The sequence below is a fragment of the Giraffa tippelskirchi genome, chromosome 5, assembly GCF_054371585.1.
Source record: "Giraffa tippelskirchi isolate mGirTip1 chromosome 5, T2T-mGirTip1v1.2.pri, whole genome shotgun sequence".
NCBI lineage: Eukaryota > Metazoa > Chordata > Mammalia > Artiodactyla > Giraffidae > Giraffa > Giraffa tippelskirchi.
Window position 1 is genome coordinate 130,673,025 of NC_137279.1, and position 25,494 is coordinate 130,698,518.

The following is a 25,494-nucleotide window of genomic DNA, read 5'->3' on the forward strand; positions in this document are numbered from 1 at the left end:
AAGCCCGTGCACCACAACTACTGAGCCAGCACTTTGGAGCCTGTGAGCAGTGACTACTGAGCCCACGCACTACAACTACTGAAGCCTGCACAACTAGAGCCCATGCTCTGCAACAAGAGAAACCACGGCAATGGGGAGCCTACAGACCACAACTAGAAAGTAGCCCCAGCTTCCCACCATTGGAGAAGGCATGCAAGCAGCAACAAAGACCCAGTGAGGCCATAAATAAATAAATAAATCTTAAAGAGAAAAACTAATTCTAAAATTTATATGGAAATGCAAAAGAACAAGAATTATCAAGACCAGAGGTCAATAAATATTTCTGGTAAAGGGACAGATAGCAATTATGTTAGAGTTTGTGGCCCAGGCTACCCCCTATTGCAACTACCTGATCCTGCCATTGTAGTCAGAAAGCAGCCATAAACAATATGAAATTGAGAGACTAGTTGCTTTCCAATAATGCTTTATTTACCAAAACAGTTGTTGGTTCAACTGGTCATAGTTTACCAACTCCTAATCAGGATAAGCTGAAAAAGAAGGTAAAAGTTGCAGGATTTAAACTACAGGGTATCAAGACAAAATTACAGTATGGAGACAGTTTGGTAATGACTCAAAATAGACTAATGGAATGAGTCCACAAACAATCCCACACGTAAATGGACACCTGATCTACAACAAGGGTAGCATTGCTAAGCCCATAGACAGCCTTTTTTCCCTTAAGTAATCCAACCCAAATGCATAAAATTTTTCTAAATGCTGGCTCCAAATCTAAGTGGCTGCTTAATTTGTACACGGAATGAAAAGCCTCCAGTGGCCATGTGACTGAAGATGTGGTTTCTGTGGTTAGCTTACAGTAAGTAGTAAAGCCTGAAAATGATTAGCCGTGATTCCCCAAGGTAACAATCAGTAGAGCTCTTGTGAACATCCATATCATAGTTATGGTTAAACAGCAGAAACGTTTTATGATGAGTAATAACTTTTCATGTGTGTGTGAAATGAAAGACTTGCCTGCCTTATAAACACACATTTGATAGTTCATATGTGTTCAAATTATTTGTGCTTTGCCTGGCATATAGATGGAGTATTTGTTAGAATATTTGTTCATCTATTTCAGTAGTCTAAATTAAAGATTACCTAAACAAAATATAACATTTCTTCCATACAAGGGTCTGTGCTGGGACATGCTCCAAGGGTTGAGTGGCCCTCCATGGGCTTCCAGATTCCTGGGGTTCTCTTGTCTGGTTCTCTGTCTCTAGGACTCATGGCTCAAATTTGATACATCTGGGATTCTTACTCAAATGCCGAGTTAGATTCATGAGGTCTGGGAATGGGATCTGAGTTGCAACATTTCTAATAATCTTTCCGGTGATGCTAGTATGACAGCTTAGAGACCACACTTAAAGGTATTAAGGCCCACACATCAAAATTACATATACAAAATTACATTCTAAGTTCATTCCACTTAGAAATTATATTAGTTATGGTGGCTGCTATAACAACCACAAACTGTGGCTTAAAACAACAGAGATGTATTCTATCATAGTTCTGCAGGTCAGAAGTCCAAAATCAATATCATTGAGCTGGAATCAGGATGTCAACAGGACTATGCTCCTTCCATCCGGAGGTTCTAAAAGAGAATCCACTCCTTGCCTTTTCCAGCTTTTGCTGGCTGTTTATATTCTGTGGCACCAAAGGAACCAGCCCTGCTGACACCTTGATTTAAGACCCATAAGACTATTTCAGACTTTTGACCTTCAGAATGATAAGAGAATAAATTTGCACTGCCTTAAGCCATTGAGTTTATGGTAATTTGTTAAAGCAGCAAAAGGAGGCTGATGCACCAGTAAACCCATGCTGCATAACTGGGATTTTAGCTATTGTGAACAATGCTGTTAAGTATGTCTTTGAAATCCTGATCTCAATCTTTAAGGTATATACCCAGAATTGGAACTGCTGAATCATACAGTAATTCTATTTTTTATTTCTTGAGGAACCACCACACTATTTTCTATGGTAGCTGTACCATTTTATATTCTCACCAACAGTGCACAACGGTTTCAATTTCTCCATATCCTTGCCAGTACTTCTTATTTTCTGTTTTTCTCCCCCTTTTCTTCTGTTTAGGATAATAGTTATCCTAATAGGTGTGAGTTAGCATCTCATAGTTTTGATTTGCATTTCTCTAATGATTAATGATTTTGAGCATCTTCTCATGAACATGGTGGTCATTTGTATATCTTTGGAGAAATGTGTGTTCAACATCCCCTTTTTATTTTTAAATTAGCAAACATCATTTTTTAGTGCAGTTGTAGGTTCAGAGAAAATTTGAGTGAAAGGTATAGGAATTCCCACACATGTACAGCCTCCATTACCAACTTCCCTCATCAAAGTGGTACATTTGTTACAGTTGATGAACCTACATCAACAAATCATCATACGAAGTTCATAGTTTACATTAGAGTTCACTCTTGGTATTATACTTTCTATGGGTTTTGACAAATGTATCAATATTATGACATGCATGAAGTATTATACTATCATACAGTATAGTTTCAATGCTTAAAAAAACCCTTACTCTGCTTATTTATCTCTCCCTCCCTCTAGCTTCTGGCTAACACTAATCTTATCATCCCCATAGTTTTACCTTTTTCAGAATGTCATATAGTTGGAATCATATAGTATGTAACCTTTACAGATTGACTTCTTTTACTTAATAATATGCATTTAAGTTGTCTCCATGTCTTTTCATGGTTAGATGGCTCATTTCTTTTTAGTGCTGAATAATATTGTTTTGATGAACCAAAGTTTATTTATTGATCTGCCTATTGAAGATCATCTTGATTGCTTTCAGTTTTTGCAGCTGTAAATACAGTTTCTATAAATAGGTTTATTCAGGGTTTTTTATGAATGTAAGTTTTCAAATCATTTGAATAAATACAAAGGAGCATGATTGTTAAATTATATAGTGAAAGTATGTTTAGATTTGTGAGAAACGACCAAACTGTCTTCCAAAGTGACTATAACATTTTGCACTTCCATCAGCAATAATGAGAGTTCCCATTGTTCCACATCCTCATCAGAATTTGGTATTTTCAGTGTTCTGGACTTCTTCCATATTAATATGTGTATATGGTATCTCATTATTGTTTTAATTTACAATTCCCTATGGCATATTAGGTTGAACATCTTTTCATATGCTTACCTAAATAAACACTAAGAACATATATATATATATATATATGTTGGCCTACTTTTAAATCGGGTTGTTCATTTCCTTACTATTGAGTTTTAAGGGGCTTTCATATGTTTTACAATTCTTTTTCAGATATATCATTTTCAAATATTTTTTCTCAGACTGTGGCTTGTCTTCTAATTCTCTTGACATTGCCTTTTGCAAAGCAGAGTTTTTTAACTTAGTGAAATCCAGCTTATTATTTTTTTATGGATTATGTCTTTGATGTTTTAATAGACTGGCATTATCATACCCAAGTTCATCTAGGTTTTCTTCTATGTTATCTTCTGGGAGTTTTTATAGCTTTGCATTTCATATTTAGGTCTGTTATCCATTTAAGTCAATTTTTGTGAAAAGTGTAAGATCTGCGTCTATATTCTTTTTTTTTCTGGCACATGAATGTCCAGTTGTTCCAGCACCATTTATTGAAAAGACTACCTTGCTCTGTACTATTGCCTTTGTTTCTTGTTACTTTATCAAAGATTTGTTGCTATTTTTCAGTTGCTCAGCTGTGTCTCACTCTTTACGACCCCATGGACTGCCGCACGCCAGGCTTCCCTGTCCTTGACTATTTCCTGGAGTTTGCTCAAACTCATGTCCATTGAGTCGGTGAAAGAAAAGAAAGTGAAAGTCACTCAGTCATGTCTGACTCTTTGTGACCCCATGGACTATACAGTCCATGAAATTCTCTAGGCCAGAATACTGGAGTGGGTAGCCTATCCCTTTTCAAGAGGATCTTCCCAACCCAGGAATCGAACCAGGGTCTACTGCATTGCAGGTGGATTCTTTACCAGCTGAGCTACCAGGTAAGCCCATTGAGTCAGTAATGCCATCCAACCATCTTATCCTCTGTCATCCCCTTCTCCTCCTGCCTTCAATCTTTCCCAGTATCAGTGTCTTTTCTAATGAGTCGGCTCTTTGCATCAGGTGGCCAAAGTATTGGAGCTTCAGCTTCACCATCAGTTCTTCCAATGATTATTCAGGATTGATTTCCTTTAGAACTGACTGATCATAGATTAGTTGATTATATTTATGTGGGTCTATTTCTGAGCTCTCTCTTTTCTTCTGGGCTCTCTTGTCTACTCTTTCTCAATACCACAGTCTCTTGATTACTGTAGTTTTATAGTGGGTCATGAAGTTGGGTAGTGGCCGTTTTCTGACTTCATTCTTCCCCTTCAATATTGAGTTGGGTATTCTGGGTCTTTTGTCTCTTCACATAAACTTCAGAATTAATTTGTCAATCACCACAAAATAAGTTGCTATTTTGCTTGGGATTGCATTGAATCTATAGGTCAAATTAGAAAGAACTGACATCTTGATAATACCATTTCTTCCTAAACATGAACATGGTGTGTCTCTCTATTTTTTTAAATAAATAAAATATTATCAGAGTTTTATAGTTTTCCTTCTATAGATCTTTTTCATATTTTATTAGATTTATACCTTAGTGTTTCAGTTTTAGGTGCTAATGTACATGGTACTGTGTTTTCAATTTAAAATTACACTTGTTTATTTCTTGTATAGTCTCTAGTCTTTCCCATTCTATTGTTTGTATATAGGAAAGTCATTGACTTATGTATATTCACTTTTCATCCTGCAACCTTGCTATTATCACTTGATAGTTCTATGAGTATTTCTGTTGATTCTTTGGATTTTTCTACATGAACTATGATGTAATCTCTACACAAAGACAACTTCATTCCTTTCTATCCAATCTCTGTAGCTTTTATTACCTTTTATTGTCTATTACATTAGCTAACACTTCCAGTACAGTGTTGAGAGGGGACATCTATGCCTTGTTCCTGATCTTAGCTTCATGGTTCTTAACACTAAATAAGGTGTTAACTGTAGTTTTTCTCTAGATACTGTTTATAATGTTGAGGAAGTTCCTCTCTATTCTTAGTTTTCTGAGAGTGTTTATCATCAATGGGTGCTAGATTTTTTTCAAATACAGTTTTTGGGTTTTTTGTTTGTTTGTTTGTTTGTTTTGCATCTATTGCTGTGATCATGTAATTTTTTACTCATTGTTGTTTGGTCACCAAGTCATGTCCAACTCTTTTGTGATCCCATGTACCATGTAACCTGCCAGGCTCCTCTGTACATGGGATTTCCCAGGCAAGAATACTGAAGGGGTTGGCATTTCCTACTCCAGGGGATCTTCCTGACCAAGGGACCAAACCTACATCTTGGCAGGCAGATTCTTTTCCACTGAGCCATCAGGGAAGCCCAGTGATTTTTACTCAATAGCTTATTCATGTGATGGATTATGCTAATTGATTTTGGAATTTTGAACTAGTCTTGCATAACAGGGATAAATCTTCCTTGGTTGTGATGTGTAATTCTTTTTACACATTGTTGCATTTGATTTGCTAGTATTTCTGTTCTTGTAATATTTTCATCTGGTTTTGGTATTAGGATAGTGTCCTCACAGAATGAGTTAGGATGTGTTTCTCTGCCTCTATCTTCTGAAAGAGTGTGTAGAGAACTGGGCAGTATATCTCCTTAAAAGTTGTATGGAATTCATCAGTGAAGCCATCTGGAGGTGCTGCTTTATGGTTTGGAGGGTTACTGATTTGACTTCTTTAATAGATATAGTCCTAATCAAATTGTCTATTTCTTCTTGTACACATTTTGGCAGATTATGTCTTTCAAGAAATTGGCTCAGTTGATTTAGATGATTAAATTTATGGGCATAGAGTGGTTCACAATATGCCTTTACTATCCTTTTAATGTCCATGGGATCTGTAGTGATGTCTTCTCCTTCATTCCTGATATTAGTAATTTATATCTCTTCTCTTTTTTTCTTATCCTGGCTATAGCCTTATCAATTATATCGACCATTTCAAAGAACCAACTTTTCCTTTGCATGTAAGCTTCTTACATGCCAAACCAGAAATGAAAAGTCTAACCTTTGCCCCTTTTTCAATCAGGTTATTTGGTTTTTCATTGTTGAGTTGAAGGAGTTCTTTATATATTCTAGTTATTAACCCCTTATCAGATGTAAGATTTAAAATTTTTTTCTCATTCTATAGATTGCTTGTTTATTCTATAGACTGTATCTTTTGATGCAGTGAAGTTTTTAATTTTGATGTGGTCCAATTTATCTATTTTCTTTTGGTATCAAATCCATGAAATCTTACAAAGGTCAGGGTCATGAGGTTGTCCCTCTATGTTTTCTTCTAAAAGTTTTATGGTTTTACCTCTTATGTTTAGATTTATGATCCATTTTGAGTTAATATTTTTATGTGGTGTAAGGTAAGTACACCATTCTTTTGCATGTAAATATTCAATTTTCCCAATACTGTATGTTAGAAAAGACCATCTTTTCCCTATTGAATAGCCTTGGCACCCTTGTTGAAAATCAATTGACAGTATATACAGAGGTTTATTTCTGGGCTCTCCATTCTATTCTATTGTTCTATATGTCCACCTTTATGTTAGTTAATGCTTTTTTATTGGCTTACTGATGGAGATATCAGGTTTTTTAAAAAATAGACTTTATATTTTAGAGCAGTACAGGTTCACAGGAAAATTGAATGGAAGGTACAGAGATTTCCCATACACTACCGCTCATATATAAAACTAACATGGTGAAGTACAAGGAGCAAGAACATAGACTGACTATTTGGAGAGCTGAGTTTTCTAATCCCAGTTCTGTCACTTTTCATTTTTATAAGATATCTGTAAGCTTCAGCTCTCTCATTGGTGAACCTTCTTCCCAGAGTCGTGGAAGGACACAAAGGGAATAACACTCCGAAATGCTCACAGTTTCTCAAAGGAGCCATGTTTTCTCTCTCCTCAGCCTTTGTAAATGTTGATTCTTCACTTGGCTAAATCTATCTCCTTCTTTTTGTCTCAGCATCACTTCCTCCAGAATGTTTTCTGTGACCCCCTCAAACTAAGTTAATTAACCCTACCATGCACTTGCTCAGAATTTCATGTTGGAATTGCATTATTCACACTCAGTTCAGTTCAGTTCAGTTGCTCAGTTATGTCCCACTGTTTGCAACTCCATGGACTGCAGCACACCAGGCTTCCCTGTCCATCACCAACTCCCGGAGCTTGCTCAAACTCATCTATAGAATCGGTGATGCCATCCAACCATCTCATCCTCTGTCATCCCCCTTCTGCTTTCAATCATTCCCAGCATCAGAGTCTTTTCCAATGAGTCAGTTCTTTGCATCATGTGGCCAAGGTACTGGAGCTTCAGCTTCAGCATCAGTCCTTCCAATGAATATTCAGGATTGATTTCCTTTGGGACTGACTGATTTGATCTCCTTAATTATTTACTGCTCTGTCTCCCTTCCTAGATCAGAAATTCCATGAGGCAAGAGCTGATGTTCAATCACTCTTCAATCCTGGATTCATGCCATAGGGTGCATACTTAATAAATATTTATAAAGAGGTTTACTAAAGCACCATACAAAAGTATGTCACATTAACAGAAGTACAATGGTACCTTCTCTGCATTGTCCTGGTGATTCATTAGCCATTGTTTTGTAATAAACCATTGGTACTGATTACTTGGAAGAATGACCATATAGCTATGCCCATGTAAAAATCACCTCCATCACAAATTAACCTTTCTATTTCAAATACCTTCCCTTTGACTTTTGATTTGGGTACCATGATTACTCTCTGACCATATTTTAATTTGTATGATATGTATCTTGGGGTTGGGAGGGGCCCCTGCCTTCCATTCTAATTTTTTTTCCCACTACTGAATCAAAGCTTTTCCAATTATTCTATCCAGTACCCCAAATTATGAGGCTTTCCTTTCTGGTTGCTCATGACAGGCACCATACCTTCACTTGTATGAACTACATGTAGTATATATCTTCTAATATTTTTTTGGCTTTTTCTTGGCAGTTTCCGACACATATGCATCTGAAGACTCAAGAGAGAGTGCCTAAAGATCTCCTGGGCTTTCTCTCTTTGGTACTTTGTCCTGCAAGCAGTTAGCTGCCTTGACCTCCCTGGACTTCCAGCTTTGTATCTTCATCTCAAGGAGACCAGCAAGTTCCATCTGAGATACAGTCCTCCTCATGCACTGTAGCCTGGAAACCTTTCCACATTTTAGTCTGGGTCAGTCGTAGGGCTCACCTCATTTGTTTCCTACCTTCATTGCTTGATGTCCAAACATTTGTTGTCTTATATACTTTTCTTGTATTGTTTTGTTTCTTCTTGTTTGTTTGTTTTAGTTGTTTCAGGCAGGAATGAAAACCCAGATCCTATTACTCCTCTGGCTACTGAAGAATATATTACTGGTCTGTCAGAGTCTTTTTATATGTAAGATACATGGTCGTACACTGGGCAGACTATCAACCAGGTTTTAAAAAAACAAAATTCTTTAACTGCTAGATATGTTCCCTTCATTTTCTAGGAAAGTCATATAAGATAAATAATGCCTACCCATTCTCTATCCTATGAACATTTAAGCCCACCCTGGCTTGATGCTTACTTATTTGCTTGTGACACATCAAAGTAAATTTTAGCCCAGAAATATGGGCAAAACCAATTTTTCTGAGCTTTGATAATATTTTTCCTTTGCATTCCCCTGAATTTTCTAGGTCCTATTTTCCTGCTACACAGAAAAGATCTCTGTAGGTGAGCACAGAATAAGGAATCTTGGCCTTTTGCTGTGCTAAGACATAGAAGCAAATATACACCTAAACATACTGTCTTGGGGCAGATGCCTATGGGAAATGTAAAATAGCTTGCTCTGCCTCACCCCCTCCCAAGCCATATAAAGCCACAAGTTAAAAAGCAATTTTAATTTGGGGGAACTAAGATGTTTGGCAACCTTTAGGTTTAGTCATATCTAATTTGTGCTTTAAAATTTTCCTTTAATTTAAATGAATATGTCCTAGAGATATGTCCAATCCATTCTGGGTTTTCTTTCCTCCCTTTCCTCAGTCTGCACCCCTAGTACGTTTCCTAGATGAACATATCCTTAGATCCCTCAAGCATAGTGATAATTTCTCCTGACCAGCAGAGCCAGTCATTATTTATCATATTTTGCTCTCACTCCTTCTCACTCTCCTAGTGGGAACATTGAAGTGGCTGCTGGCTGGGAAATTAGCCCAGGGAGCTCCTTCTGTTGGTCTCGTTCCTCATTACACTAGTAAAAAATTTAGCTGTGACAGTCTCTACCCCTACACATGTCTGTGTATCTATGTGTGTGTGTATATGTGAGTATACAGTCTTCATCCAGGTAGGATGGAAGCACACTGTAGGGGCTAATAGTGAGTAATTTAACTGTGGCTTTCTTACACATTTTACTCTCTTTCTTTCTCTAGAGTAGCTGCAGAAGTACAGTGTGCTCATGTATTGTTGCTTCATATTAAAAGCTGAGATTATGGGTTTATATGTCATCTTGCTGTTTCTGCTGGGTTGTTCTCCGACTGGATGCGATATCATTTCATCCATTGTCAGGGGGCTGCCCCAGTTACCTGGGATGCTCAAGAGAGGCAACACTTACTTGCCACGTGATAGCAAAGGCTTCTGTTTATTTCTGTGGCTGCTCCTCCTGCAACCCTCTGCGGGATCCCTGACTATCCAAGCTGATGGGGAAGTGGAAAACCACACAACCTCACTGAGGCTTGAAGGATTTTTGCTTATGGGTATTTTTAAGGAAGTACCAGGCAACCATGAATTACAATTTGCAAGAACTTCTTTTCATTTTTGTGTGTGTCCTTGTTATTTTAAGTCTCTTTTGGGCCACAGTTCTGCAGTTCCAGGAGCTTTTAACTAATAGTCTTGTTAGTACTATCCAGCTTAGCTCAGGAAAGGTGACTAATAGTCACTGGAATGGACTGAAAGCAGAGACCATGCATCATACCTCCTTTGGATCTTCAGCAACACTTAGCTTGGTATTGGACTCTGTGAAAGTAGTTACTGATTGACTGATCTAAGACAAAATTGCCTATTTTCTTAGTTTAGCATTTTTGATCCAGGCCAAGACATGAGCCTTTTTCTTTTGTACTGGTATGCCTGCTTGCCAAGTTAAGAAATTTTAGATGGGATGATGGAAAAATTGTTAATCCAAAAGGGTCTATTCATTCTAGAAATACTACAGTCTCACGATTGGTTTCAGTTTCAGTTAAAAAGTATCCAATGTTGGGAGAGAAAAGAGAAGATAATGATGGGAGAAATATAGAAAAGTGATGTTTTAATGGGGTTTTTTTGTCTTGTATTTTGGAAAAAACTATCCTCTATTTACCATTAGATCTGAAGAGGCACAATCTGGGTTTTGGAAGAGCTGTTGTCAATAGTGACCAAAGCATAGGAATGTGGGATTCATTCAACTTTGGGGAAAAAAAAGCACATTACATATTCCATTGTATCTTCCTATTTAATTGACTATCTGACTAGTTAGGTTTCTAAGATTTTCAAGTTGTTTTAATAAGACTCTTTGTAATTAGGTCCAAGTGGTTTTGCTACAGTAACCAGTAGAGAAGCTACAGTTATTTCATATTTGTATCTCATTAGTGAGCCTTCAGATTAACATCACCAATTCATTTATGGGGAGATGGCACTTTGGGCAGGAAAATTCTTATTTTCAGCTCCTCAGGCAAAGCATGTATAACCCTTAACTTAACCTAAAGCAGTGTCTTCCATTGGAGGAATGTGTGAATACCAGTCCTGCCTTCAGCTGGCCCTCTGCCAACAAGTGAGAAGTAAACCTTTGACTAGTTCCAGGGCACATGATAGGACATCTCAAGGAGTAGGGAACATGTAGCTGATCAAATGAGCATTTTCTGACTGTATCTCCCACATTCCAGCTACTCTGGGGGAAGTCATGTCACCCCATGATGTGTGATGCTGCTTCAAATTATTTGCAAGAAATAATCTAAATGTCAGATTGTGGGTATCATGGGGCACTGCACAAGTTGAGACAAACCAGAGTGTGAGGAAACTTAGAGTGAAGTTCGTTTTGAAGGTTATGCAAAAAAGAAACCCTAGTTCATCAGGCACCCAGGAAATACAAAGAGCACAGAGAAACTTTGTCTCAATTATTTCACAATCCAATCCACAAAGAGAGGACTTACTCTAGGTGTTTATATGTTTCTTCAAAACAATTCAGTATATTAATTCAGTAAGCAGTTACTGAGCATCTCCTGTATGCCAGACACTGTTCTAGACATTAAGGATGGAGCAGCAAACAGAACTGAGCTCCTGATCCAAAGGAGCCCATCTTTTCAAGGGGAACAACAGCACGCAAGCCAAAGAGTGTAACTCCCCATGGATGGTGATAGGTGCGATGAAGAAAATTAAGACAGGGTAAGGGGCCAAGCGTGAGGGAGGCAAGTACTATTTTATATAGAAAGTCAGGGGAGATTTCTGAGAAGGTAACATTAAAAAGCATGAGTTTTTTTTGAGTCCCCATTCCCATTCCTTCCTGACCATGACAACCCTTTTCTGAATCATCATGATGTCTTTGCGGACACAATTAAAACTGTGACAATTTGGACATTTCTGTCACATTCATAATTGACTACATGACCAAAGAGTAGTTCAGCCAAATACTCACGAATCAAACTGAAAGTTAAAAAAGGTCCTCTCCTCTCCATTTTTCTTTGCAGGCAATAAGGCACAAGCTATAGTTTAGTCAAATGAACCAGGAACCAAAAAAGGAAAGGAAGTATAGTGTGTTGAAGGGATATCACGGGCAGTAAATTTTAGTGGCATAAGAGACGCAGACTCAATCTCTGGGTCAGGAAGATTCCCTGGAGGAGAGCATGGAAACCCATTCCAGGATTCTTGTGTGGAGAATCCCATGGACAGAAGAGTCTGGTGGGCTATAGTCCATGGGGTCACAAAGAGTTGGACATGACTAAAGCAACTTAGCATGCATGCACACAAATTTTAGTGAAAGAAGATCCCTAGGGAGAGCGCAGGAGCTGGCTTTGATTTTAACCTTGGCCTCTAAGCTTACCGGCTGGTGATTTTAAACAAACTTCACTTCACTGTGTGTCCGTTTCCTCAGCTGCAGAGGATAATAGAACCTCAATGGGATCTGCAAAGAATTAAATGAGATCTTTATGTAAAGCTCTTAGCATGATTCCTAGGATATAATATACCCTCAGGGTTTAAAATGACCATCATCATCATTGTTGGTAGCACTATCATTTACTGGCACAGCTATCTTCCTGTATTGCCAAACACTCTTGGAGTATGTGAATTTCTGGCCAATGTTACTCTTTTTATCTCTGCTTGCTATTCCTTGGAACTCTGCATTCAGATGGGTATATCTTTCCTTTTCTCCTTTGCCTTTTACTTCTCTTCTTTTCTCAGCTCTTTGTAAGGCCTCCTCAGATAACCATTTTGCCCTTTTGCATTTCTTTTTCTTGGATATAGTTATGATCACTGCCTCCTGTACAATGTTATGAACCTCTGTCCTTAGTTCTTCAGGCACTCTTATCAGATCTAATTCCATGAATCTATTTGTCACTTCCACTGTATAATCATAAGGGATTTGATTTAGGTCATACCTGAATGGCCTAGTGGTTTTCCCCACTTTCTTCAATTTAAGTCTAAATTTTACAATAAGGAGTTCATGATCTGAGCCACAGTCAGTTCCCGGTCTTGTTTTTGCTGACTGTATAGAGTTTTTCCATCTTCGGCTGCAAATAATATAATCAATCTGATTTCAGTGTTGACCATCTGGTGATGTCCATGTGATGTCATCTTTTGTGTTGTTGGAAGAGGGTGTTTGCTATGACCATTGCATTCTCTTGGCAAAACTCTGTTAGCCTTTGCCCTGCATCATTTTGTACTTCAAGGCCAGACTTACTTGTTACTCCAGGTATCTCTTGACTTCCTACTTTTGCATTCCAGTTCCCTATGATGAAAAGGACATCTTTGTTAGGTGTTAGTTCTAGAAGGTCTTGTGGGTCTTCATAGAACTGGTCAACTTCAGCTTTTTTGCATTAGTGGCTGGGGCATAGACTTGGATTACTGTGATATTGAATGGTTTGCCTTGGGAATGAACCGAGATTATTCTGTTGTTTTTGAGATTGCACCCAAGTACTGCATTTCGGATTCTTCTGTGGACTATGACATCTATTCCATTTCTTCTAAGGGTTCTTGCCCACAGTAGTAGATATAATGGTTATCTTAATTAAATTCTTGCATTCTGGTCCATTTTAGTTCACTGATTCCTAAAATGTTGATATTCACTCTTGCCATCTCCTTTATGAGCACTTCCAATTTGCCTTGATTCATGGACCTAACATTCCAGGTTCCTATACAATAGTGTTCTTACAGTATTGGACTTTACTTTTACCACTAGACATATCCACAACTGGGCATTGTTTCTGCTTTGGCTTAGCCTCTTCATTCCTCCTGGAGGTATTTCTCCACTCTTCTCCAGTAGCACATGCAGAGAAATAGATGAAAACAATAGACTGTGAAAGACTAGAGATCTCTTCAAAGAAGTTAGAGATACCAAGGGAACATTTAGTGCAAAGATGGGCACAATAAAGGACAGAAATTGTATGGACTTAATAGAAACAGAAGATATTAGGAAGCGGTGCCAAGAATATACAGAACTATACAAAAAATATCTTAATGACCGAGATAACCACAATGGTGTGATCACTCACCCAGAGTCAGACATCCTAGAATGTGAAGTCAAGTGGGTCTTAGTAAGCATCACTACAAACAAAGCTAGTAGAAGTGACAGAATTCCAGCTGAGCTATTTCAAATCCTAACAGATGATGCTGTGAAAGTGCTGCACTCAATATGCCAGCAAATTTGGAAAACTCAACAGTGGCCACAGGACTGAAAAAGGTCAGTTTTCATTCCAATCCCAAAGAAAGGCAATGCCAAAGAATGTCCAAACTATTGCACAATTGCACTAATAAGTCTAGAAACTCTCTAGAGCACCCAGAGTCTATGAGGCATGCATAGGCAGAGGGTACAGAGAAGCAAGGAACCAATACCCCATCACCACCATTCTCAAACCAGTGGCTCTGCTAGAAGCATTCAGCAGACTCCCATTTAATTCTCTCCACAACTCCCGTATCACACACAGAAAGAAAAGAGCATTCCCAGGAGTACACAATTGGAGCCGAATTTGAAGCCAGCATTGCCTGACTCCCAGCCCACCAGCTTTCTGCTATTTCACAATCCCTTCACAATTCAGGAGACTTGGGTTCGATCTCTGGGTTGGGAAGATTCCCTGGAGAAAGGAATGGCAACTCACTCCTGTATTCTTGCCTGGAAAATTCCAGGGACAGAGGAGCCTGGTGGGTTACAGTCCATGGGATCACAAAGAGTCAGACAGGACTGAGTGACTAACACACAGACACACACACACACACATACACACACACACACTAGACAGAAAAAGTCCCTCTTTCTTCTAGTTACTTCAGAAGTTTTAAAATTCATAATCTTATTTGTTTCTCAAAATATCCTTGTGAAGTTGGCAGGTAAGGTTTTATCATTTTCATTCTGCTTTCCAAGTAGCTGACCCTCCCTTGGAGCAGCTGAGCAACCACCTTGAGGGTGGGGGGCGGATGGCAGCCAGGAGGGTCACTGGGCTAAATGAGGAACTCTTGCTCCTTCAGACAAGGCTCTCCTTGGCACACAGACCTGGACATTAAGCTGAGCTAGGCATGGATTTGAGTTCCAAGAAAGCAAAAATAAAAACACACTACCCTGAATTGGGAAATCCCCATAGGGACTACAAGTTAACAGCATTCTTGTTAGCTAAAAGCCACTGTTCATAAGTGATACACTGAATTGCAATGGCATTTCTTGTGTGCATTACACATTTATTCAGCTGAAAAGGAGGTGAGGTGGTGGATGAGCAGAGGTCAGGGAGAAGGACCAAGAGCCAAAAAGCGCTGGGCCAAATGCTTTATGCCCCCATGTGAATGACTTGACCTCCTTATCCCTCTGTGTGACCTTGAACAAGTCCCTCAACTTCCTTATCCATCTCAGCTAGGAAATGTGTTTGTGGTGTGTGTGTGTGTGTGTGTGTGTGTGTGTGTGCATGTGTGCGTGTGTGCATCAGGGTGTGGGGAGATGTCACCATATATCAAATGCTGTGGCTGAAGCAAGCTCCTTGGGGAAAAGGTATCGCAGTCTCCTTGCCCCCATCGGAAAGATTTTCTCGCAGTGCAGCGAAAGGTGCCACTTTTTAATAACATCATTGGAATATCAGCTTTCTGCAAGATACAGTGGGACACACTGTGGCGTGCCATCTTGTGACATGATAAAAGAAGAGGCTCCCGTGTGAGCTCCCAGGCAAAGCCCCTTCAGGAAGCAGGGCTTGGTCCTTCTGGGATCACGTGAGTGAGGTGGAGACATGAAGTTTGTCACATTGCAGAAAACACACAGACTTCTCATGGTATGAAACGCCCTCACTTTCCCCACCTTGGGGTTAGTTTTTACTCTTTCTCTTTGAATTATCCCTATGGTTGTCAGAGAGGTAGGGGCACTCGCCTACGTGCTGCTGGAGCCAGTCGGCTCCCCTTCTAGCTCAGAGCGCTGCCACTGCAACTCAGAGAGAGAGGCGTCCCCAAATGGAGGAGGGCAGGGGCTTTGTCTACTCATCCCCCTTCCCTTGGGGCAACAGCAGTGTCTGATGTCTGGGTAGATGGGTGTGCACTGTTACCCGGGCATTCACACACAGTTAGGTACTGCCTGGGTGCCTGCTACTCACACGGGCCCAGGAACATGAGCTGGGAGAAGGGAGTGGGCAGGACAGTCTCTGGGACATGTACTCCTGTGGGCAGCCTGGTATGGGGAAGGGCAAAGGGTATGCGACCTGGATTTCTCTTCACCCTCGACCACCAGGTGTGGTTTGGCATAGGGGGTGGCATCTAAGTGCCACCTTACTCTCGCCAGCACCTGCCTCCCCCTGAAAGGCATTCTGGTATAGGAGGATGGCTCTCCTAGTCAAGGAAGACCACTCTGACATCTGGAAGCACTTTGTCTCCTGAAATTCCACACCCTTAATCTGTTTCTTAGGCTTTATTTGTAGGAATTCTGGCTTTCCACTATGGGATCTTAGAGGATTCGTTTAGTCTCTGAGCCTCAGTTTCCTCATTGTAAGAGAAGGATAAGGACGCTTGTTCTATCCTGTTAGAGTAAAAGAATCATTTGAGATGGTGTGTGTGACAAATGCCTGACAAACTCCGAAGCAGTGTGCAAATAGAAGGGATTCTTATCATGCTTTCAGTAAATGAACGCTTGGAAGGGAATGGACGTTTCTATAAAGGTTCTGACCTTGGCTGAGACCTCAGGAGGCATTTCTTGGCCTGTGTGGGGCGGGAGGGGGTGGTCCCTGGGGCCATGTACAGATCTCAGCATTTCCAGAGCCCCCACTGCTCTGTCCATCAGATGGTAAGTGCCTTAAAATCCAGCTTGCAAGAGAATATAAAGGTCATCCAGAACCAGTCCTCTTCAATGCTTCAGCCCTCTCTACAATAAGTCAAAAAACATGTATATCCTTTACTTTCACAGAATTTGCATGGAACTCAGCAACAGGCCAGTCATGGAACAACTATGACAACTTAGTTATTCTTGAATACCCTGTAACTGGGTCTTCCACATTACAGGAATATTTATGACTATAAATCAATAAATATCTGTGGCTATGAATGAGTATGTAGATTAGGGAATAGAAATTCTAAAACACTTTGTTTAGTTTCAAGAATTCATAGTAATATTTGGTACTGTTGATGGATCTGGCTTCCTAAGTAGGAACAAAGAGGCTGAATTTGTCAGTTGTATTCAGATTGGAACAATTAGGTGATAATTTGTGCATTTAACTCACAGTTTGGTTTAGGATGATCCAAATCTAGCAGCAGTCTTCTTCACACAAAACAAATCTGACTTATCATCTGGCCAAACTCAACTAGTTTCACAGCAGGAATTCACATAGACAAATAAACACTTGGGAGAAATTCCCTTGTGAAGTAACCACACGCCTAGTCAGAACTGTCTCATAATTTAACAGCCAATTTTTAAAATAACTGTCAAATTAAGCTGGCTAATTGCTCTGGTCTCCATCTAATCCATCACAAATGGGGAGGAGGGGATTGATCTCCAAGGTAAAAGGAAGACGTGGGCAAAAAGAGACTCATTGGTGCCCTGCATGAAATTATATTTGGCAACATGCATGGCAGTACGTTTTTACAAAGTCCATTTTCATACTGCTTTCCCTGGCATTTTTAGAAAGCAGTTCTGGATGGGTTTGTTTTTCAGGATATTTGGTCATATGTGCATCGTTGTGTTTTATTATTACTCATAGAACTGTCAAATGTAATTCTTTTTATTAAATTTGCCCCTAAATTAGCTTCAAATAATCTCAAATTTAAATAAAATAAAATAAAATAAAGTCATTGTACCATAAGGCTGGAGCCAAAGGATTGGATACAGAATATAAGAAAAAGCAAAGGAGGAAATATCTTAAAGCCTTGTGAACTTAAGCTTGAATATCTTCTTTCTCCTGCTCCCTGAGACATTAATGAACAGACAACCCTGAAACTTCAAAGCCATAATACTCTGCTTTGGGAATTGCAATCTCCATCTTGGTTGTTTAAAAATGAGCACACATGGAAATGATGCATCAGCATATCTTTTCAAGTTTGGGGATTTTTTCCTATTGAAAATTAATCAACAACCTCCAGTTATTTATGGCTTAGTAAATGTATAAGAAAAAATTAATCTTTCTTTAAAAAGAGCCCCAAATGTTTAATCACAGTGGAAAAACATGGTCATGATAAAAAATTATAACTGGCAAGAGATGACAATTCTGCCTCCATAGTCCCTACTCAATGCTGCTTTGCAAAGATGAGAGTTTTTTGTTTTTCCCTCCTGAAAATGTCTGCGGCTGTATAAGGTCATATATAAATATCCTTCCCACCCCTTAGCATTTAGCGGACAGAATCAGATGTGAATACCCGAATCTGACTTGCGTCTCTTCAACATTTTGTATCCAGATGGGCCATGAGTGTGATGGTGATATGATCAGATGTTGAAGCCAGATTGCCCAAGTTTATAAACTGTGTGATCCTGGGTGTATTAATGAATTTTAGTTATGTCACCTATAAAATGGAGTGACAATACACCTATTTTGTATGCTAGTTGTGAGAATTAAGGGAACTAATACAGCAAAGTGTCCAAACAGTGCCTGGTTCAGAGTAATCCTTCAATAAATAGTAGCTAAAATCATAGCCAGACCCGCTCACTCCAGAGCTCCAAAATTTTGCCTTTATGCTGATCACATATATTCTCAGCTTTACATCTCCAGCAACTCAACATACATATATATTTTAATGTGGCGTTCGAAGTAAGGTTCTACATTTTCTCCCTAGCTTCTTTTTCCTCCAAAGCACCAGGACTTCAAAGGCTGTAACTGCCCTCCCCGAAAGCTTTCAGAACTTGAAGTGAACTTGATCACTCTCTCCTGTGGTCTCTCTGACGTGTGCCAGATGTATATGGCCTATTTCCGACTGATAAGCTTGTGATCTGAGCTACACTGCCTTTGAGGAAATTTCCACCACTAAAAGACTTGGCTTCAGAAAGGATGTCGTGAATGGCCAGTTGATCTGTTAAATAAGATGCCAAATACTGAGGGAATAACCAGGAGGAGAAAATTACATTCACACTTCTTTATTGGTGCCATTAACAGTGTTTTGTCATCCAGCTGATGAAGTGAGGCCATCTCCCCCAAAGCATCGCACAATACCAGGCTACCCGGAGCCTGGTCCAACCCTTCACCCTGGGCCTGGGCCTCCCGGGTGGAGGAGGCAAGGGAGGACAAAAGGTGAGGAGGCACCAATTTAGAGGAAGCCCAAGGACTGGGTTACTTTCCATAAGACTCTCCTTACTACAAAAAGCCATTTCCATCCTCGTGTCATCAGAGCAGTGGTGCCCCCCCCACACTCACTGCTCCAGAAGTCAGGGGACCCCCACTTTGAGCCAGGCTGCCACTCAGCCCATTCGATTGCCTGTCGTTTATTGCTCGGCTGCTGACCCCTTGATAAGAACAGCCCTGGCCTCCCTTCTGTATTCTCCCCATGCTTATTAAAACGGTAGCTCCCCTCCCAGAAACTGGGAGGGGACAGTCTCTCCTCCTATATCTCCTCCCCTCACAATTATCTGTCTTGGTCTGAAATTCATTTCTTTTCCCCTCCCCACCCTCTGCCTCCTCCTTCCATCCTTCCTTTTTCAGGATCTCTCTAGGATTTCATTTTGTTTCAACAGTGCTTTGTTGTCTAGATGGAGAATATCTTACTCCCCAGAATATGACAGGAGGCTTTTATAAAATATAAGTTGACCTAAATTACTTTCCTGTTTAAAACATATAATATTCAGGGTTAAGATCCAGAGTCCTACCATGACTTTTAAGGTCTTAGCAGATGCGACCACCCTCAGCCTCATTTCCTTTACTCTTGTTGGGCTCACTGCATCCCAGCTACTGGGTCTCCTTTCGATTAGTAGCAAGTATCCTGAGCCAAGCACACATAATCCTCACAACAACCCAGTGAGGTCAAAAGTGTTATCCCTGTTTTACACAAGAGCAAACTGAGGCACAGAGAAGTAAATAAGATATGGTTAGTAAGGGGTTGACCTACCAGTCCATCCTAAAGGAATCAGTCCTGGATGTTCATTGGAAGGACTGATGTTGAAGCTGAAACTCCAATACTTTGGCCACCTGATGCAAAGAGCTGACTCATTGGAAAAGACCCTGATGCTGGGAAGGATTGAGGGCAGGAGGAGAAGGGGACGACAGAGGATGAGATGCTTGGATGGCATCATCGACACAATGGACATGGTTTTGGGTGGACTCCGGGAGTTGGTGATGGACAGGGAAGTCGCAAAGAGTCATACACGACTGAGTGCCTGAACTGAACTGAACTGACCTAGGATTTAAGTCCAGGATGTCCAGTCCCAAGTCCCTCACCCTTGACCACCACATGGTACCACCTCTCTCCATCATTCTGAGCATGTCAAGCTCTTCCCTGCCTCAGGACTTTGGCACATGCTATTCTTCTGTTATACTTTTTTCCTACCCTTCTCCTGAATAACCTCCTTTTCATCTTTTGGGTTTGAGCTGAGATGTCACTTCAGGAAAACTTTTCCAGGGCTGCAACGTCACCACTGTCTATGTCACTCTCTGTGTTGTTCTCCCTCACAGCCCTCTATTTTTACTTTTCCCCATAGCTTTCCTTATCAGCATAAAATTTTTGTAAGTTTTGGTACATATTTATATTGCTTGTTCAAAAATATTTGCTGTCCTTTCTCCCAGGCCCCTCTCTGCTGGGGGAGTTAAAATTCCCCACCCCACTGACATCAAGTTTGGCCACATGACTTGCTTTGGGCAGGAAATGTACTCTGAGAAAAAAATGCTGGAGTTGTTGTGTGACTCAGCCGTCATACTTCTCCTCTCTGACAAGGAGGCATTTCTCAGACAGAAGCTGATTGTTAGCCTTGGTCTAAAACAGAGAGGAAGGGATACAGAGCTGCAATGGACCTAACATGAGCAAGAAATAAACCTTCATTGTAGTGAAGGGCTTGGAGGTTATTTGTTATGCAACATAACCAAGCTTAGGTTACCCAGTCCATGTGTGTCCTGACATTTTCCTCTCCACCATACTGTCCATTTCATGAAATCAGAACCTGCAGCTGTTTCATCTTATGCTCTTCACTCAGCATCTAGCAGAGGGCTTGGTACATTTCAGGACTCAAGAAATATTTGTTGAATGAATAAAAGTATAATGGATTGTTGCATGAACCAGCATCTGAAGGCTACCTTTTGGTCTCTGTTTTTTTTATCATGCAGAACAAGTAGCTTTTTTCAAAGCTAACCAACTCTAACTTCGCACTCCATTGTTCAGCACCCCTAGAGTCCCTCCATGCCTTTTCCCTTACTCTACCTCCAAGCAGACACATCATTTTGACACTGCTTTTTAATATGCATGCAGTTGCTAGTAAAGTTTAATTCCTAGGAGAAAAATCCAGTTATAACTATTTAGTTTCCATAGAAAAAGACAAAGAAAGTCTCTGAAATATCTTTTTTTTTCCAATAAAGAAGAGTTTGTCCCCAAATGGTTAAAGGACTTAAAAGGTCCTATCACAGCTTTGAGTCTGCTTACTCTTCATTCAATCAAACTGAAATAAAATACATATACTGTAGGAAGATACTATTGAATATATTTTGAAAATATAAGGAAATGTACGCAGAGGTGGAAGATTTGTTTTTCCTGAATTTAAATGACTCCTAACTTCTGTAGGCGGCTACATGGGCACCCGTTTTTTACCCTATAAAGGATTTTGTTAAAGATCCCAAGTAGTAGAGAACATATGGATGGAAGAAAGATGTTCTTGCCTGAAAATAATCCAGGTGATCTGTTGCTTTTCACCACATATCATGGAAGCCAGTTGTACTAGAGGCTTCTGGGGTAACTCTTGTCTCTACAGATAAGAGAAGGGACTACATCTGTCTTATGTTTGTTTCTCTAGGTCTAGCCTAGTGCCTGGCACATAACAGAGGATCAGTGAATGTTCAGAGCATGAATGGTTTAGTTGAAATAAATGAGAAACTGGAAATACTAGGAAGAGTTGGGGGTCCCTCCTGGTTGATGTGTCTTCCAGAGAAATTAGAATCCAGTATTGGGTGGTACAGCATCATACCACTAACCCTCCCTGCCCAGAACCCTTCTCGTGGTTAAGGCCTGGCTTCCAATTTCCAGTTGCTGCCACTCTTACCAATTATTTGGATGCTGTCAGTCAAACACAGTGTAGGTATCAGCTGCTGAGTAGTGGCCTAAGAGAGAGGAAGGAACTACATCCAAGTGCTGCTCTGCCAGTAACCTTCTGTGAGTGTGGGCCTTATGTGCAAAATGAGCCCGAGGCCCAAATGATCCCTAAGGTCCATTCCAGTCCTGACACTCTGTGCCCTTTCTTTGAAACACCCAAACTTGGAAAGACTCTGTTTTTCACCATTGTTTCTTACTACCCAGTCTTCAGAGCTATACCACACTAGACCAATTAGCTGGGTAATTATTCCCGAGTACAGGCTTATTTCTAATTAGATAGTGCCTGGGTTCACACTCTAGCAATTAACCCCCAAATGGAATAATTGCTCTAGAAAGAACACAGCATAATTATTTTGAAGCTCATCCTTCCTACTTACCAACTCTACTCGGACTACAACAAGAAAGGAGCTATCTGCTTTGGAGAAAGTTGGCCACTTTCTCCATGACCTCTGCATGGTCCTTGACACATGGTCCTGCATTCATCTTCACAACTGCTACTAGATGCCTGAAGGTTATTGTGGCCTGCTGTCTGGTCCCTCTCCTGACCTATGACATCACAGTTCCTGTGGATTTGGTGACAATTTCCCAGCTGCACCTATAGGGCTCCCATAGGTCACTCAGGGTCAAAAGCCACAAACAAAAATATCATGCCAAGAACATGGTGAAAAGGGGAATTGGGAAATTAGTTGGTTTCTTTTCAGTCTTCACAAGATAGCAACCTTTGGGTGCACAAACTTAACTGCTTTTGTCTATTTGCAGAACTTATGAATCTATGGATAGGAGAGAGAAAGGACTGCTAACAACCCACAGTTAGTCAACCACACGTTTCTCAAACAAGCTGCATTTAATACAGCACAAACAGAGCATGCAGTGAGAAATTTGTTACTAAATTTGTTAAAGTGATTCGTAGGTATTTAAACTTGAGTACGCGTTTACAGTTTGGGATAATTGGCCTATTTTAAATAACTGGCAACACACACGCACTGTACTTTTTTCTCTTCCTTTCCCCCTGCTAAATGTTTCCTGGCATGCTGACAGCCCCACTGTAGTCAGCATCAGGATAGTATACAATAGACCAGAGGTAACATGACCAGAGATTTACCACTTGGCACAGAAAATCTGAGCTAGCAGACCTGGCAACAGGATCCAGGAGTGTGTTTTGGGCTTGGCACCCAGTTAAGGGATGGATAAAACTTTGTCATCCAGTGAGGGAGGCACTGGCAGTAGAGCAGTAGAGCTGAGGGTCTGAAATAGACATCTCAGAGGCAGGCCCGTTGTGTGAAAACTCCTGCTCAGTAGCTATGTCCCTCAGTTTAAGCCTCAGTTTCTTCAGCCATAAAATGGGGATTCCCAGATTTCCCTGCTGGTCCAGTGGTTAAGAATCTGTCTGCCTAGGCAGGGGACATGGGTTCCATCCCTGGTCTGGGAGGATTCCACATGCCATGGGGCAACTAAGGCCATGCACCATAGCTACTGAGCCCAGGCTCTAGAGCTCGTGCTCCACAACAAGAGGAGCCACAGCAAAGGGAAGCCCACACGCTGCAACTAGAGAGTAGGCCCCACTCTCTGCCACTGGAGAAAGCCCACGCACAACAACAAAGAACCAGAACAGCCAAAAATAAAATAAATAAATTTTTAAAAATGGGGACATCTTTATCTCACATTCTGTGGAACAAATGCATTAAAATACATAGAACATCTCACATGGCTCCTGGCACACGGTAAGCATTCAGTTGCATGCTCAGTTGCTCAGTTGTGTCCAACTCTTTGTGATCCCATCTACTATAGCTCACCAGGCTCCTCTGTCCATTGAATTTTCCAGGCAAGAATATTGGAGTGGGTTGCCATTTCTTATGCCGGGAAGCATACGAAGAATGTTGGTAATTCATAAGGAGTAAACTTATTACTGCCTTGATGATGAGTATGTTGAGTCTTGCCACCAGTTAAATGTGCAGATTTTAAAATGTACTTCTTACTCAAAATAATTTACTTGCATGAAAAATAATCACGTTAAACACACAAATCTACGACAGTCAACCTTAATGGTTTAATTAGATTGGATAGTGCACAGCTCACACACCCGGAAGCAGCAACCTTAAATAGATTTTTAGCAATGGTTGGCCCTATGCTTCTATCATATTATGCTTATTAGATGTTATCCTAGGCCATCTCTTGTATAGAAGATGTAGAGGGATTGCTGCCTGCTCTGGAACGAATTACATCCCCTCCAAATTCATATGTTGAAGCCCTAACCTACTGTGATGGTATTTGGAGATGAGGCCTTTGGGAAATAATCAGGGATAGGTGAGGTTATAAGGCTGGGGCCTAATAAGAAAAGGATTAATGACCTTACAGGAAGAGGCACCAGAGAGCATGCTCTCTCTGTCTGCCATGTGAGGACCCAGCAAGATGGCTGCTGCAGCCATCTCAAGCCGGAAAGAGAGGCTTCACCAGGAACTGAATTTGGTCAGCACCTTCACCTTGGACTTCCCAGCTTCCCAAACTCTAAGAGAATAAATTTCTCAGAGTTTAATCCACCCAGTCTATGCTAGTTGTTATGGCAGCCCAAGCAGAATAAGCCCTCTGCAAGCTTCTACAGTACTTTCACTGGTCTATCACTGTAATGGTTACATTGAATTTGAACTGTATGCTTATTTGTTAGTGTTCTCCAGCAGACTATGAGCCACTTAAGGGGCAAGGACTATGTATCTCCTCTCTGCACATTGCCATATTTATCTAAGTAAATAAGTATTCCTTAGATAATTGTTGAGTGAAGAATGAGTTTTTCCCCTTTCTTTCAGTCTAATTTGATGCTACTTGGTGCGTGGGGGTGTCAATAGTGTATTGTACAACCCAGGGTGAGTCATCTGTGCTCCTTGAGTTGTTCTCAAGGAGAGTGGCTGCTACTTGGTGACCTTGGAAATGCAAGGTCATTGAAGTTTCCTTCATACCCTGCAGGATGAGGGATGAGAACATGAACTTAGTGGGAAAGGAAGTCTGGCATTAAGCAGAGTCTATGTGTGATCAACAAGAGAATTTCTCTTTGGTTGATTTGAGTGTTGGAGTAATTCCTAATTTTATGCTATAATAGAGAGCTTTTCTATGAGGACAATGGAATAGTAAAAATATTATCTGATGGCAATATTCTGGCCTGAAAAAAATACACTCAGGAGAAAATACTAAGTTGATACATTTGTGTATATATCATCTATTTAGTCCCAATTTAAACTGTAATAAGATTTTATATTACCATATTCTCTAAGTATCTCACATATATTTATTTTGCAATGAACTTCAAAAGTGGATAGGCAAGTATAGGTGTGGTAGGGACCAATTATATTGTCTACCCAGAACTCCTTTTCCTTTGGGGAAAGTTCCTCTGTTATGTCATAGAACATTCTTTGCACCCAGTCTTAATTCTAGGGGGATTTCTAATCTTAGAGCCCCATCCCCCTTGGCCACAGAAGGGCACATGACTC

General features: G+C 40.4%; 1 long non-coding RNA gene across 1 annotated transcript in view; it reads right to left on the reverse strand.

Annotated features, from left to right (window-relative positions):
- Positions 1 to 22,508, reverse strand: part of LOC145504965 (uncharacterized) — a 67,752-nt gene extending 45,244 nt beyond the window's left edge. The window contains exons 1-2 of the long non-coding RNA XR_014052661.1: positions 22,393 to 22,508; positions 12,171 to 12,251 (exon numbers count right to left, since the gene is read on the reverse strand). This is a non-coding gene — a long non-coding RNA (uncharacterized LOC145504965). The remainder of the gene's footprint in view (positions 1 to 12,170; positions 12,252 to 22,392) is intronic.
- Between the last annotated feature and the right edge of the window lie 2,986 nt (positions 22,509 to 25,494).